Source organism: Amblyraja radiata, chromosome 3 (assembly GCF_010909765.2).
Source record: "Amblyraja radiata isolate CabotCenter1 chromosome 3, sAmbRad1.1.pri, whole genome shotgun sequence".
NCBI lineage: Eukaryota > Metazoa > Chordata > Chondrichthyes > Rajiformes > Rajidae > Amblyraja > Amblyraja radiata.
In genome coordinates, this window is record NC_045958.1 from 90,748,495 (window position 1) to 90,763,642 (window position 15,148).

Below are 15,148 nucleotides of genomic sequence, written 5' to 3' on the forward strand. Positions count from 1 at the left end.
TAGAAGCACAGACACATTGCCCTCATGTGTTGGTGGCCCTGCCGAGGCAGCGTGAAGTGTGGATGCAGACTGTGGAAGGGAGTTTGATTTGCGTGATGGTCTGGGCTGCGTCCACATCTCTCTGCAATTTCTTGCGGTTTTAGGATCCACCTTTCTTCTAAGAAATCCGGATAATCTTTGTCTTAATGTCCAACATCTTAACATAGCTACAAGTTGCACGCATATTGTAGTGCAATAACTACAACGGATCCCAACTGGGTGCTCTTCTGTCGTAAGACATTTAGAAATAACCTCTACAATATAATTAAGTTTAATCCTGAATATTCAATTACTGTAATGATATTACTGATGAAGAATGTCACTGTAAACTGATTAAATATTGCTATGAAATCAGCACAGTGGGATTGCCACAATGCAATACAGTGTCAAATAAAGGTTGCTTGTTTGTGAGGCTGAATAGTAATTATGGATCCAAGGCATGAAGTTTCACTTCATATCAGTGACGTTCACCAAAATATCTGAAACCAAGGTTTAGGAAGCAAATACTGGCCAGGTTATGTACAGCTTGTCTAAAGAGTCAGTGAGTAATATAGCATGCAAACAGGCCCTTCAGCCCAAAACGTTCATTCCTACTAAAATGCCCCATCTAAGAGTCCCATTTTCCTGCATTTAGCCCATATACCTTTAAACCTGTCTATGTACCTGTCCAGGTGTCTTTTAAATGTTGCTATTGCATAGTTTGGTGTAATTCTTCATACGGCTTATACAACGGGAACATAGCAAATTCAGAATTTTGAAACAAGGAACCGCAGATGCTGGTTTACACAAGGACACAAAGTGCTGGGGTAACTCAGCGGGTCATGCAGCATCTCTGGAGACAAGTGTAGATGGGACATGTTGGCCGGTGTAGGCAATGTCCTGTTTCCACCCTGTATTGCTTTGTGACTCTATGACATGGATAGGTGGCGTTTTGGATCAGGACCCTTCTTCTTTATCTCTAAACTAAACTGAGTTAAACAAAGACCCAAAGTGAGAAATGCCCATCGGTTGGTCGTGGGAGAAAATATTACAGATTGATGATCTACTCGTTGGTTCTGATACAGAGAGAGTCAGTCACTCAAACTTCAGATCAGCCTCGCACCACTGCACTTTCTTAATAACATTTGCAAAATTCCTATCCCTTTTAAATAAAGATCCAACTCTCTGTTTGAACGTTAATGACTAATCTGCTTCCAAACTTTTCATTCCAGGCATCACAGCTCAATGAATAAAAATAATTTATCTTCATTTTTCCCTGTGGCTTTTCTGTCAATTATCTTAAATCCTGCCCTTTGGTTATCGACCCTCTAACCACTGGAAATAATTTCTCACAGTCAATTCCATCCAATCCCCGATGGTAACAAAAACCTATTACAGAACGTCTTTACTTTCTCTGGTGTGCAGGAGAGAGTTGAGAGTTTGACTCCTGTGTCACGGTGTGAAATCAATGTTTAACACTGACCAAGAGCTATGCACAGGCACTTAAATAGAGCCATGAATTCATACAACGTGGAAACGGGCCCTTCGGCCAACTTGCCCATGCTAACCAACATGCACCATATACACTAATACCACCTGCTTGCATTCAGCCCATATCCCTCTACACCTACCCTATCCATGTACCTGTCCAAATGGGTTTTTTTTTTAAACCTCCTCTTGCAGCTGGTCCCTTACACCACTCTTTTTGTAAAAACTGTTGCCCTTTGGGTTCCTATTAAATCTTTCCCCTCTTCACCTTAAACCCGCATCCTCTGGTTCGTGATTTCCCCTCCTCTGGGTAAAATATTCTGTTCATTTACCCTATGCATTCCTTTCATGACCTTGTACTCCTCTATATGATCACCCCTCATCCTCCTGCGCACCAAGAAATAAAGTCCTGCCCAACCTCTCCCTACAGCTCGACCCTCGAGTCCTAGCGACATCCCTGTAAATATTCTCCCCACCTTTTCCAGCTTAACAACATCTTTCCTACAACAAGGTGACCAAAACTGAACACAATACTCTAAATGTGGCCTCAGCATTGTTTGATACAACAGTTTTCTTGGAATGTATGCAGGATAGTTTTCTAAACCAACATGTAGAGGAACCAACGAAAGAGCAGGCTATTCTGGACTGGGTATTGAATAATGAGGAAGAGTTAGTTAGCAGTCTTGTTGTGCGTGGGTCCTTGGGCAAGAGTGACCATAATATGGTAGAGTTCTTCATTAGGATGGAGAGTGACATTGTTAATTCAGAAACAAGGGTCCTGAACTTAAAGGAAGGTGACTTTGAGGGTATGTGCCAAGATAGACTGGCAATTGATTCTTAAAGGGTTGAAGGTGGATATGCAATGGAAGGCATTTAAAAACTGCATGGATGAACTACAACAATTGTTCATCCTAGTTTGGCAAAAGAATAAATCAGGGAAGGTAGTGCATCCATGGATAACAAGGGAAATCAGGGATAGTATCAAAACAAAAGATGAAGCGTGCAAATTAGCCAGAAAAAGCAGCCTACCAGAGGACTGGGAGAAATTCAGAGTCCAGCAGAGGAGGACAAAAGGCCTAATTAGGAAAGGGAAAATAGATTATGAAAGAAAATTGGCAGGGAACATAAAAACTGACTGCAAAAGTTTTTATAGATATGTGAAGAGGAAAAGATTAGTTAAAACAAATGTAGGTCCCTTGCAGTCAGAAACAGGCGAATTGATCATGGGGAACAAGGACATGACAGACCAATTGAATAACTACTTTGGTTCTGTCTTCACTAAGGAAGACATAAATAATCTGCCGGAAATAGCAAGGGACCGGGGGTTAAATGAGATGGACGAACTGAGTGAAATCCAGGTTAGCCGGGAAATGGTGTTAGGTAAATTGAATGGATTAAAGGCCGATAAATCCCCAGGGCCAGATAAGTTGCATCCCAGAGTACTTAAGGAAGTAGCCGCAGAAATAGTGGATGCATTAGTGATAATATTTCAAAACTCTTTAGATTCTGGAGTAGTTCCTGAGGACTGGAGGGTAGCTAATGTAACCCCACTTTTTAAAAAGGGAGGGAGAGAGGAAACGGGGAATTACAGACCAGTTAGTCTAACATCGGTAGTGGGGAAACTGCTAGAGTCAGTTATTAAAGATGGGATAGCAGCACATTTGGAAAGTGGTGAATTCATTGGACAAAGTCAGCATGGATTTATGAAAGGTAAATCATGTCTGACGAATCTTATAGAATTTTTCGAGGATGTTACTAGTAGAGTGGATAAGGGAGAACCAATGGATGTGTTATATCTGGACTTTCAGAAGGCTTTTGACAAGGTCCCACATAAGAGATTAGTATGCAAACTTAAAGCACATGATATTGGGGGTTCAGTATTGATGTGGATAGAGAACTGGCTGGCAAACAGGAAGCAAAGAGTAGGAGTAAACGGGTCCTTTTCAGAATGACAGGCAGTGACTAGTGGGGTACCGCAAGGCTCAGTGCTGGGACCCCAGCTATTTACGATATATATTAATGATTTGGACGAGGGAATTGAAGGCAATATCTCCAAGTTTGCGGATGACACGAAGCTGTGGGGCAATGTTAGCTGTGAGGAGGATGCTGGGAGGCTCCAAGGTGACTTGGATAGGCTGGGTGAGTGGGCAAATGCATGGCAGATGCAGTATAATGTGGATAAATATGTTATCCACTTTGGTGGCAAAAACAGGAAAGTAGATTATTATCTGAATGGTGGCCGATTAGGAAAAGGGGAGATGCAACGAGACCTGGGTGTCATGGTACACCAGTCATTGAAAGTAGGCTTGCAGATGCAGCAGGCAGTGAAGAAAGTAAATGGTATGTTAGCATTCACAGCAAAAGGATTTGAGTATAAGAGCAGGGAGGTTCTACTGCAGTTGTACAGGGTCTTGGTGAGACCACACCTGGAGTATTGCCTACAGTTTTGGTCTCCTAATCTGAGGAAAGACATTCTTGCCATAGAGAGAGTACAGAGAAGGTTCACCAGACTGATTTCTGGGATGGCAGGACTGTCATATGAAGAAAGACTGGATAGACTCGGCTTGTACTCGCTAGAATTTAGAAGATTGAGGGGGGATCTTATAGAAACTTACAAATTTCTTAAGGGGTTGGACAGGCTAGATGCAGGAAGATTATTCCCGATGTTGGGGAAGTCGAGAACTAGGGGTCACAGTTTACGGATAAGAGGGAAGTCTTTTAGGACCGAGATGAGAAAATCATTTTTTACACAGAGAGTGGTGAATCTGTGGAATTCTCTGCCACAGAAGGTAGTTGAGGTCAGTTCATTGGCTATATTTAAGAGGGAGTTAGATGTGGCTCTTGTGGCTAAAGGGATCAGGGGGTATGGAGAGAAGGCAGGGATGGGATACTGAGTTGGATGATCAGCCATGATCATATTGAATGGCGGTGCAGGCTCGAAGGGCCGAATGGCCTACTCCTGCACCTATTTTCTATGTTTCTAGGTAACATGACCTCCCAACTTCTTTATCTGACCGCTTTTGGAGAGAGCGTGTTAAACAGGTGCCTATTAACGTACATGCACGTGCATTCTCAATTTGTGCAATAATTTTTGGGGAGATTTCCTCTGGTTCTTCTGCAAATCCCCCACACAAACCTGAACTGATAAATCGAAGAGGCATTCGGACAGGCACATGGATATGCAGGGAATATAGGGATATGGATCACACGCAGGCAAATGACTTTGGGTTAGCTTGACATCATGCTCAGAACGGACACTGTAGACCGAAGGGCCTGTCCCTGTGCTGTCATTTTCTAGATTCTATGTTCAAAGGTAAGGGGCAGAGAGAGGTAAAGCTGATGCCTCACAGCTCTGTGGACCCGAGTTCAGTCCTGACCTCTTGCGCTGTCTATGAGGAGTTTGCACACCTCGGTGTGATAGCATGGGTTCACCAGTTACCTCCCATGCCCAAAAGACACTGGGATTGGTGGATAACATGGCCTGTGTACAGCACAGGAACAGGCCCTTCACCCCACAATGCTTGGGGTCGAACATGATGCCAAATTTAACTAATCTTCTCTGCGGCACGTGATCCATATTCCTCCATTCATGTGGCAATCTAAAAGCTTCATAATGTAACCATCACCCATGGCGGCATGGTCTAGGCACCCATCACTCTCTGTGTGAAAAAACTGGTAACGCTCATCTCCTTTAAACTTTCCCCATCTGACATTAAAGCTGTGTCTTGGCAAAAGGTTTCTGACTGTCTACCCTATCTACACCCCTCATAACTTTATAAACATCTATAAGCATTGAAAAGGACACAGTGCCAGAATAACTAGGCAGCATCTCAGGAGAACATGGATAGATGACACTTCAGATGACCCTTCTTGAAGGGACCTGACGCTATAGGGTTGCCTGTCCATGTTCTCCAGAGATGCAGGGAAGGGAGGGATATGGACCATGTCCAGGCAGATGGGACACAAAGTGCTGGAGTAACTCCATGGGTCAGGCAGCATCTCTGGAGAACGTGGATAGGTGACATTTTGGTTTGGGATTTCATGGTGTTAGTTTGTATTGGCATTGTGATCAGTGTTGTTATGGTGGGCCAAAGGGCCTGGTCTTATGCTGTCCTTTTTTATTTAAACCAGCCATGATCTTGTATCAAAATGTTGATGGAGTGATAAATATGATACCGAATTACTTCCTTACTCTTCCTCAAAATGGCAGCAAGAGATGCGTTACGCTCACTTGAGAGAACTAACAGGGTCTCGCCCAAAAGGAAACATCTTCCAGAGGTTCAAGACTGGGGTGTTGGCTGAGGATTTTATCTGTGAACCTGTGGAATGGGACTTGACCCCACAAGCTTCTAACTCAGTGGCAAAAACACCATCCAATGAGCCACTGGCCAAGTGAGTGGGATTGTTGATGCCTGATATCTTGGTTGAACCTAGAAAGAAACAATAAAATGTGGTGATGACATGCTGGAGTAACTCAGCGGGTCAGGCAGCATCTCTGGAGAAAAGGAATAGGTGACATTTTGGGTTGAGATCCTTCTTCACATCTTAATCTGACCACTTAATTTGACCACTGTTCCCCAGTCCAATCTTGTAGCAGGAACCCATCATCCTAGTAATGCATTTCTGCAACTTTTTATTTTAGAATCTTTTCATTCGAAGTCAAATCTCACTGCCTACCAAATGAAGTGTTAAACCAAGCCCTCTATTGCCTGACAAGGTGAGTGTTAACAACTTCCCCGTGTAACAACTGGTAACAATAAATTGTAAGGAGCACTCTGGGCCTATATTCCATCAATCAACCAATTTTGCTAAAGAAAGAACTCGGATTAGCTGGTCAACCATATCATTTGTGTCTGCAAGATACTGTTCTCACCTACATGAGAGTCATTACATTTCAAATATCTTCTACTTTATGAATGCTTGGATACATTTGAACATGATGAAGTGGAATGTAAATTCTAATCTGTGTACTGCATGTGACAAGCGTTTCTTCATCTAAATGTTCAGAGAATATCTCGGCGCATATAAATATATATATATATATACCCTGTCTTCTCATCTGCTTCAAATTAATTCTCTCTGAAACATGACAGTTAATCACCAGGAATAATGCGGGACATTCAAAAGCGGTACAACTCATGAAAGGATGACAGGCTTGGAGCTGTGGTAGCTATCTGTCAAATGCGGAGCAAAAACGCACTCTGCCATCCGTGGCATTTCCCCCCCCCCCCCCCCCAGGACCTCAGCGGCCCACTCCGCCAACACCTCTCGCGTCGCCAAGCGAACCCAGAGCCCGCTCACTGACGTCCATCTTCTCCTCCCATCTGCCAATGCCGCCATCTTATCCCACCGACTACCTGTGTGCCGAGGCCTCACGAGCATGAATAGCAAAAGACTTGGATAGAGTGAATGTGGAGAGGATGTTTCCACCAGTGGGAGAGCTTAGGACCAGAGGGCATAGCCTCAGAATAAAAGGATGTTCCCTTAGGAAGGAGAAGAGGAGAAATGTATTTAGTCAGAAGGTGGCAAATCTGTGGAATTCACTGCCACAGGCAGCTGTGTAGGCCAAGTCAATGGCTATTTTTAAGGCAGAGATAGATATATTCTTGATTAGTGCAGGTGTCAGAGGTTAGGAGGGAAAGATAGATCAGCCATGATTCAATGGTTGAGTAGACTTGATGGGACGAATGTCCTAATTCTGCTCCCATTACTCACGACCTTATGACCAAAGGCCTCACACTTACCCTCCACACTGCCGTGAGGGGTAACTTTTTTTACACAAAGGGTGGTGGGTGTATGGAACGAGCTGCCAGAGGAGGCAGTGAGGCAGGTACTATTGTAATGTTTACGAAACATTTGGGCAGGTACATGGATAGGGCAGTTTAGAGGGATATGGGTCAAACACAGGCAGGTGGGACTAGTGTGGATGAGACATGTTGGTTGATGAGGGCAGGTTGGGTGGAAGTGCCTGTTTCCACACTGTATGCTTCTATTTAGCAGCATTCTGGTCTCCGAGTCAGATTGTTCTTGGATGGCCAACGTGCTGCAGTCACTCAGTGAGTCGGGCATCATCCCTGGAGAACATGGTTTGGTGGCATTTCAGGTCTGGATGCCTCATCTCCTGACCCGAAACGCCACCTTATCCATGTTTTCCAGGAATGCTGCCTGACTTGCTGAGTTGCTCCAGCACTTTATCTCTCTCCTTGGTAAGCCTGCATCTGCAGTTCCTTGTTTCGTCAGATTGATTTGGGATCAGAACTAAGACCAATGACTGGAACACAAATACCGTCAGTGGTACTTTATTATCAGATAAACCTAGATGCAGTGAAATTCTTTGTTTTGCATACAATCCAGGAAAATCATACTGTACATAAGCACAATAAATACAAGTGCAATGATTGTAGTATACAAAGGAGTAGATATCTTCTGAGGCAGTACACAGAGTCACTACGTTTCCAGCACCATCTCGGGTATCAAGTTCTTTAAAAATATCCAATTGTATCTAGAAGAAACCACACCCCAACAAACCTCCCAACTTTTACAGATACTCCGTAGAAAGGCATAGGAGCAGAATTAGGCCATTCAACCCATCAAGTCCTCTCTGCCCCTCCATCATGATCGATCTATTTTCCCCTCTCAACCCCATTCTCCAGCTCTCTCTCCGTAACTCTTGATGTCCTTACTCATCAAGAATCTACCAAACACCGCTTTAAAAATAGCCAATGACTTGGCTTCCACTCCAACTGTGGCAAGGAATTCCACTGATTTACTACCCTTTGGCAATTGAAATTTCTCCTCGTCCCCATTCTAAAATGGCGCCCTTTTAAGGTGAGGCTGTGCCCTTTGGTCCTGGACTCTCACACTAGTGGAAACCTGCTGCCGATAGGAGAGGTCAGACATGAAACAATCAAAACTTTCAAAAAGTAATTGGAAAGTCACTTGAGAGAGGACTATTTGCAGCTCCAGGGGAAAAGAGAAGGTTAATGGGACTGTTAGAACAGCTCTATTACGAGCTTCCATAGACTCAATGGGCCATACAGCATTCCTCGATATCCTCACGACTCTATGATCCACGCTATAATGTGTTTTGAAAATGTTCTTCACACTTCTGAAGCAAAATGCACTGCCATGTATCTCTTGTCACGGACTAATGTCACTGTTAGAATTTTCATACTGTAAGATATTGATAAATGAGATAATTGATTGCTTGCCACAGTTTATTGACCAGCTGCCACGGTCTATCAGTCTCACTGCAGGGTAAAATGGGTTCAAAAACTGGAGAAGCAAAGTTAGAAAACAAACATCAAATACTAGAGGGCGTAGCTCTAAGGTGAGAGCAACAAAGTTTAAATGAGATGTGTGGGGAAAGTTCATTGTAGTTGAGGCAGATAAGATGGAGGTATCAAACCCAGGTCACTAGACGGCACAGTGGTGGAGTTGCTGCCTTACAGCGCCTTACAGTGCCAGAGAACCGGGTTCGATCCTGACTAAGGATGCTGTCTGTATGGAGTTTGTACGTTCTCCCTGTGACCGTGTGGGTTTTCACCGAGTGCTCCGGTTTCCCCCCACAGTCCAAAGACATAGAGGCTTGTAGGTTAATCGGCTTCTGCAAATTGTAAATTGTCCCTCGCGTGTAGGGTAGTGCTAGTGTTGATTGCTGGTCGGTGCGGACTCGGTGGGGCTGAAGGGTCAGTTTTTGTGCTGTATCTGTCAAGTCTAAAGTAAAATCTCTGTCACCAAATCCAGGCAGCATCCTGGTGAACATCTTCTCCACTCTCCCCAAGGCCTCCACATCCTTCCGCTAATTGAACAATCAGAAATCGTGCTGCCCCACATCTCTAGTTTAGTTTAGAGATACAGCGTGGAAACAGACCCTTCGACCCATCGAGTGCACGCCGACCAGCAGTTGCCCCATACACTAACAGTATCTTACACATTCAGGACAATTTACAATGTTACCAAAGCCAATTAACCTACAAACCTGTACGTCTTTGGAGTGTTGGAGGAAACCGGAGCACCCGGAGAAAACCCATGAGGTCACAGGAAGAATGTACAAACTCTGCACAGACAGGATCCATAATTAGGATCAAACTCCTGCCTCTAGCGCTGTAAAAGCTCTGTCCCACGGTACGAGTTCATTCCAAGAGCTCTCCCGAGTTTAAAAAAAAATCAAACTCGTGGTAAGCATGGAGAATGAACGTAGCGGGTACGTCAGAGCTCAGGGACGTCTCTTAGCGGTTCGTAACGCTAACGGCAGGTACTCGGGAAGACTCGCTAATGGCAGGTAAGCACGGGATGATTCGTGAAGATTTTTCAACATGTTGAAAAATGTCCACGAGAGCCCCGAGTACCGACGAGTGGCCATTACCGTAAATCTCCGAGCTCGAAACAGGGCAAACTCTGTTGAATTCATTGCCTCAGACGGCTCTGGGGAGACAAGTCAATGGATATTTCTAACGCGGAGTTTGGCAGGTTCTTGATTAGTAAGGGTGTTAGGTGTTATGGGGAGAAGGCAGGAGAATGAGGTTTGGAGGGAGAGATAGATCAGCCATGATTCAATAGGGACGTAGACTTGATGGGCCGAATTACATAATTCTGCTCCTATTGCTTTTGAACTTAAACGACATAGTGCAGCACAGGAAAAGACCATTTGGCCCACAATGTTTCTGCCGAATATGATGCCAAGCTGAATTAATCTCTTCAGCCCGCACGTGATCCATATCCCTCCATTCCCTGCATATCCATGTGCCTGTGCAAAAGCTTCTAAAATGCCACTGTACTCTCTGCCTCCACCACCATGCATTGCAGCGCCTCTATGACGCATACCATTATTGCAGAACTCTTTTCCTTTAAACCTTGCTCCTCATCTTAAAGCTATGCCCTCTGGTCTTTGACATTTCCACCTTGAGAAAAAGGTTCTGTGTCTAACTTATCGATGCTTCTCATAATTTTATAAACTTACTAGACCAAGTGCAGACCCGTTGTCTGCTCCCCCAACGCAGCCGTTCCCTACACGTAGCCCCCACGGGAGACGTGGTCCTCCAACTCAAGCCGTTCCCGAACATAAGATTCCAGCACTTAGCAGTGCGGCTGTTTTGAAATGGCGTCTTTGAGGCGATAGGCGGGCGCCAGCAGCCGTTATGGTCGCTGGCCAGCAGGAGGCGACAAAATGAGTTGGGGGGGGGAGGATTTTATTAAAAATGTGGACATAAACACGACAAAATTTAATGAGGAGTGGATACTTGGAATGGAAAGTGAAATCTCTACCGAAATGGGAAAAATCTCGGCGTTTTTGGGTCTGGTGTTGGCGTAGCAACGAATCAAAGGCTGGCGCCCACAAGTCAGGCGGAAACACACACACACACACACACACACACACACACACACACACACACACACACACACACACACACACACACACACACACACACACACACACACACACACACACACATACACACACACACACACACAGACAGACAGCCACAGAGTTTTAATATTATATAGATGTGTACATAAACACAACAAAATTTAATGAGGAGTGGATACTTGGAATGAAAAGTGAAATCTTTACCGAAATGGAAAAAATCTCGGCGTTTCTGGGTCTGGTGTTGGCGTAGCAACGAATCAAAGGCTGGCACCCACAAGTCAGGCAGAAACACACACACACACACACACACACACACACACACACACACACACACACACACACACACACACACACACACACACACACACACACACACACACCCCCCCCCCCCCACACAACCCCCCTTCCAGCCAGCTACAGAGTTTTAATATTATATAGATAGATATCAGGCCTCCCCTAAGCCATCCAAGTTTTTCAAACCTCTCCTTGTAGCTCAGTCTAACTCACAGAAACATCAATTTTATATGCATTATTATACATAAATTACCTTTACATTTTACTTGCAGCAGCACAACAGATATATAAGCATCGTATAGAAACAAGGAACTGCAGATGCTTGTTTACACAAAAGGTGCAGGAGTAACTCAGCAGATCAGGCAGGATCTCTGGAGAAAAGGGATGGGCGATGTTTCGTGTCTGAAGAAGGGTCCTGACCCAAAACGTTACCCATCCTTTTTCACCAGAGATGCTGCCTGACCCACTGAGTTAATCCTGCACCTTGTGTCTATCTTTATGTCAACATAGTACTCTGCAAAATCCACAATAAGCAACAACAATAGCACACTCGCACACAACAAATAATGCCCCCAAGTCTATACAGTTTGGAGCCTATTTGGAGGTTGTAGTGTTTAATACCCTGATGGTTGCAGGGAAGAAGCTGCTCTTGAACCTGGACGTTGCTGTTTTCAGGTTCCTGTACCTTCTTCCCGATGGTAGGAGCGAAATGAGAATCTGCAGGTGCTGGCCTTTTAAGGAAGAAAGAGAGTGCTGATAGAACTCAGCAGGTCTGGCAGCACCCATGGAGGGGAGAGGACTGATGAAGGGTCTCGACCCCAAACGTCACCTGTCCTTTCCCTCCACTGATTGTTCATATTTTCCTCTCCTGTTTTAAAGCTGAAAAGTATAGAAATAAAGTGTGAACATCCACCGCTGTAACCTAATTCCAAAGAAACCTTTCTAATAAAACAGTTACAGTGATATATTAAGGTATTATAGTTAGAATGTGTTTTAAGGCCTTAATAAAGCATTAAGGTGGCTGAGTGCTCACATTTTGAATAGCTTGCCAATTGTGGATTATAACAATTCTCTAGCCTCAAGGAGATTGTTCAATTCTCAGTTAATAATATACATGTCCTGCAAAGATTCCATTCAGCTAGGTTGTAGGTTATCCCACGTGCCTAGCAAGTCTACACAAAGCACATTGTTTTATTTTTTTTAGTTTAGTGATACTGCGCTGTTCGGCCCACTGAATACGAGCCGACCTGCGATCACCTCGAACGCTAACACTATCCTATACTCTAAAGACAATTTTTACCTAAGCCAATTAACCTACAAACCTGTACGTGTTTGGAGTGTGGGAGGAAACAAGAGCACCGGGAGAAAACCACCGTGGTCACAGGCAGAATGTACAAACGGCACCCGTAGTCAGGATCGAACCCGGGTCTCTGGCGCCGTAAGGCAGCAACTCAACTGCTGTGCCACTGTGCTGCTTCTTCATTAGAATGTGAAATAGTGACATCAGATATATGGGTAGGAAAGGTTTAGAGGGTTATGGGTCAAATGCAGGCAAATGGGACGAGTCCAGAATGCCAACTTGGTCGGCATGGGCAAGTTCGGTTGAAGTGCAAGTTTCCATGGTTTAGAGCTCTGCTGACTCCATAACCTGAAACAGAACCAATAGTAGATCCCGCAGTGTCCCGGCCCAAAAAATCTCCTATTCCGTTTTCAGCAGAGATGCTGCCTGGCTCGCTGAGTTACTGCAGCATTTTGTGTCTTTCCTTGGCAAGCCAGCATCTGTAGTTCCTTGTTTCTACCATCATAGAGCGTTTGGCCCCTTGTGTCTGCTCTGCCACTCTTTGAGTTTGTGGTGGGGCTTCTTGCCAGTGCTACTTTACTGCACTAACCCAAAATGCTTTCATCCTGCAGTTGTACTCCTAATACCTCACAATGTCTGGGTCCCAGGTTCAATGTTGAGCTTAGGCGCTGTCTACGTGAAGTTTGCACATTCTCCCTGTGACTGTGTGCATTTCCTCCTGGTACTCGGTATGGTGGCGCTGCGGTAGAGTTGCTGCCTCACAGCGCGAGAAACCAGGGTTCGATCCTGACTATAGGTGCTGCCTGTATGGAGGTTTTATTTCCCTTGTGACCGAGTGGGTTTTCTCTTGGTGCTCCGGTTTCCTCCCACATTCCAATGACGCGTCAGATCCAAGTGCAAACACAGGTCTATTCATAGACTCGCACGCGGTTAACCACAGCATGCGTTACTTCAGTGCTTACTATCTGTCCTGAGTCCGAAACATTGTCCATTATGCTTGGTATTAGTATTTCACAATATCTCAGTAAATGCAACAATAATAAGACGCTAAACTTAGCTAAACTATTTTAATATTTATTATTCTTGTCATATGTACTGAGATATAGTAAACAAAACGTTTTGTGTGCTATCCAGTCAAATCATACCACCAAGTGCTGGAGTAACTCAGCCGGTCAAGCAGCATCTCTGAAGAAAACCATACATGAGTAGAATCAAGCCGTACACATGTACAACAAGTAGTGCAAAAGAAAACATATCCAGAGAATAATGCATTACAGTGCACAGCGCAGAAACAGGCCCTTCTGCCCACCGAGTCCGCACTGACCCTATCCTACACACAGGTAGACAAAAATGCTGGAGAAACTCAGCGGGTGAGGCAGCATCTATGGAGCAAAGGAATAGATGATGTTTCGGGTCGAGACCCTTCTTCAGACTGAAGAAGGGTCTCGCCTCGAAACGTCACCTATTCCTTTGCTCCATAGATGCTGAGTTTCTCCAGCATTTTTGTCTACCTTCGATTTTTCCAGCATCTGCAGTTCTTTCTTAAACAAACTATCCTACACACAGCGTGGGTTTTCTCGGGTGCTCCGGTTTTCTCCCACATTCCAAGAATTTACAGGGTTCTAGGCTAATTGGCTTCAGTAAGAATTGCAGTGTGTAGGATAGTACTAGTGTACGGGGCTGAACGCTGGTCGGCGCGGACTCAATGGGCCTAAGTGTTTCTTTCCGCACTGTATATCTAAACTAAATCTTAACCAAAGCTAAATTAGATGGCAAGGTGGAAGGGCCACTGATGCTTCAAAGAATAATAAATTCAGTAGCTTTCAATACAAGCCTGTAAAATAGGACAGAGACGGGAAAGCATGGCTCCATCTATCTAAGCAAGAGTCTGACCCCAAAATGTTGTCTCTCTATTTTCTCCACAGATGCTGCCTGATGCGTTGAGTTACTCCAGCACTTTATGTTCTGCTCAAGATTCCAGCATCTGCAGTTTCTTGTGCATCCAAATCTTGGCTATTCAGGGACAACAAATAGCAGACATGGTGGATTGAGGGAGGAAAAAGACACAGTTAGAAATTGGTGGGAAAATGGGAATTAATCAGCTGAGATACAATATGGGATGTGATATTATTGGCATAACAGTGGACAAAGAGACACAAAGTGCTGAAGTAACTCAGCAGGTCAGGCAGCATTTCTGAAGAACATGGATGACTGAAGAGACCGAAATATCACTTATCCATGTTCTCCAGAGATGCTGCCTGACCTGTTGAATTATTCCAACTCTTTATGTCCTTTTGTCTATTACCAGCATCTATCGTTCCTTGTTTCTCCAGTGGGAAAAGAGACTGCGGAACAACTGTGCTGTGATTACTATAGGGCTTGTGGTTTCAGATTTTATTTTTGATTCTGTCTGGGATTTTTTTGTCTTAGTGTTTTATGAAATCAGCTCCTCTGGGTTATTAAACACAAAAGTTACTCAAGGGATGCATCAGCTTTCAGTCTTTATGAAGCTCACTGAATAGGAATTAGTAATGGTAAGAATTACTGCGGTGTTTGCCTTGAATGTTTCTTCAGCAGCATCTTTATTTCTTTCATATCATCATCAACAATTTTGTTTTTAGGATTTGGTTTCAGAGAACAGATTGGAAACAGGCACTTTGGCCCCACCCAGTCCACAC

The 15,148-nt window shown here is 44.3% G+C and overlaps 1 protein-coding gene across 1 annotated transcript in view; it reads left to right on the top strand.

The window, feature by feature from the left end:
• Positions 1-15,148, top strand: part of galntl6 (polypeptide N-acetylgalactosaminyltransferase like 6) — an 821,073-nt gene that overhangs the window by 228,540 nt on the left and 577,385 nt on the right. The window lies entirely within an intron of this gene.